Below are 2,567 nucleotides of genomic sequence, written 5' to 3' on the forward strand. Positions count from 1 at the left end.
GATAGGTCCTGGGCTGAGTGTTCGACATGCACCAGTACTGGAAAACAAGCCCGATGTCTCTTATTAGAACCTTTCTCACATAATCAAACAAGACATGTCAGCTATTTCAGCTATGCTTTGCTTCTGCTTACACAAACGGTTACAAGGACTAAAATCTACACTAAATAGCCTTCAGGGGGGTTGGTATAGGTAACTCAGAGAGACAAAGGAAGGGGATAAGAGGCCCGTCAACCTGTTCAAATCACCTTTTATTACGCAAATTCAAATGCACTGTTCATTGTGCAACACTATCACTGGGGAGATTAAAGTGGAAATCTTTTCATAATGAAATCCCTCATGAGGAAATGTCATTCAAAAAGAAAATGTCATTCAGCGGGGGATTTATGATGCATCACCACAAGGGCAAGTGGAAACAATCAGAAACCAGGAAAAGAATGACGACCAATAAACCACAAACACCTACAGCATTCTTCTGCTTTTAGCCTTCACATTAGGCTGAGACGCATGACTGGCCGCACCTTAGGCCACGTGATGCAGATACAAACCCTCTGTTCAGCGTACAATTTTCCTATTTCATTTAGCTTTAAATGCGTCATACTCACAAATGTTATTAAAACACGATACCCTGAGTTGAGGAAACATGACCACGGTAAATGATTTCATGGCCTTGCTCAATGCTCAGTGACCATTGCTCTGTTGTTTTTTCTAATTTGTCACACACTGTATGAAAGCATCATAACTAAATAAGGCAGGTGTTATGTATAGTTGTGATTAGAAGTTTTCTAATGTAATTTCGGGGCTTTTAGCAATTTCTTTGAATTGTTCTTTTTCCAGACTGGAACGATTGTACAGCATACATCTTTAAAGACTGAAGAATTGGGTGTAAAAATGTGGATTTTAAGTATTCATACAGGCTCAAATATACAAAAACGCTCACTTGAATCTTTTAATAAGTGGTGCTGATGATGCTACAATATCTTTTAACTTGTCAAGGTCAAAGCCTACACTGGAAGGGAAAAAATTATATTATCCCCCACTGAATTTGGGAGTTTGCTCACTTACAAAGAAAAGAACAGCCTCTAATTTTATGGTAGTTTCGTTTTAATAGAGAGGCACAGAATCCAGAAAAAAACACAATGATTTACAAGCTATTCAGTGGATTAAGTATTTGATTCCCAATCATCCTGATTGAGGTTGTCATAATTCATGCATGAAATGGTTAATAAGCTCCGCCAATATAGTTTTGGGATGATCCACCACCTTTCTCTAAATCATCCTCACCTCACACAAGCTCTTGCACAGAGCTCCAGACTGAAGGCGATTGATGATGATTTTATATTTATTTCATTTCCAAATAATTGCACCAGCTGTTATCGCCTCCTTACCAAGTTTCTTGCTCACGCTGTTGTTGCTCATTCCAACCATATGCAGGTCTACAATATTGTTCCTGGCATTTTTTGACAGCTCTTTGGTCTCATCCATGGTGGTGGAGTTGCTGTAGGGGAAGATGTGCCTGCTACACATAAGGAGTTGATATCAGGAGTGACTGTGATTCACCGATTGATTGTAATCTTTGTGTCACAATTTGTAGGAGTCAGATATCTGACTGGGTTGTAGGGGATCAAATACTTATTTCACTTAGTGACATGCAAATCAGTTTATAACTTTTACATATGTGTTGTTTGTTTGTTTTTTTATTCTGTGTCTTTCCATTAAAATGAAACTAGCATAAAAAATGAGACAGACTTTTGTTTTCTTTGTAAGTGAGCAAACTTACAAAGTTAGCAAAGGATGAAACAATTATTTGCCCCACTATATTTGAACCTGTTTGTATACGTTTGACCCTTTGTGGATAAGATAAAATCCTAAATAAATTCCAAATTATGCAACCAATTCTTGATTTTAAAGTTATCAAAGATGTACACTTTACACTCGTTCCAGCAAAGAAAAAGAACAGTTTAAAAAAATTACTAAAAGCTCAAAATTACTATGACATTAATTCCAGTGAGTGTCTGTAAACTTCTGACCACAGCTGACCCTGCAGCTGTCTTCAGAAGTTTTAGTATCTTTCAGTAAATTGTTCTGGTCTTACTTTCCATATTCGTACTGTTTTTGTTTACTCTACTGTAGGCTGTACAGAAAGATGTAAACAGCCAGTGTAAAATCTCACACAAGGGTTTGTGAACTCATGGTCGACAGTTTAATATTATAGCTACAGTCGTGTTTTGATTTTGGAGGCAGGAATGATTTATTTGGATTATTTTGAGTACTCTGCTTTCAACTAAAGCAAGCTTGGAAAAGAAGGCCATCCATAATATAAAAATACTAGAATTTTACTCAAAAATGGAGCACAACATTTTAGCATAATGAACAGAAAATCATATTATCTGAGTCTGATCTCATGTCTGATCTATCTGCGTTTATAAGTCGGACGGCGATTATTTTCAAACCTTGGCCAGCCTGTCCGAGAACGATTGCACTCAGTCTGCATTGTTTAGAGGCAGACAACCTGTGAAACCAACTTACCATCAACAGGGTCACGACAACTACTCGTAGTCAGTAGCTGA

The sequence above is a fragment of the Astatotilapia calliptera genome, chromosome 2 (genome assembly GCF_964374335.1).
Source record: "Astatotilapia calliptera chromosome 2, fAstCal68.1, whole genome shotgun sequence".
NCBI classification, from domain to species: domain Eukaryota; kingdom Metazoa; phylum Chordata; class Actinopteri; order Cichliformes; family Cichlidae; genus Astatotilapia; species Astatotilapia calliptera.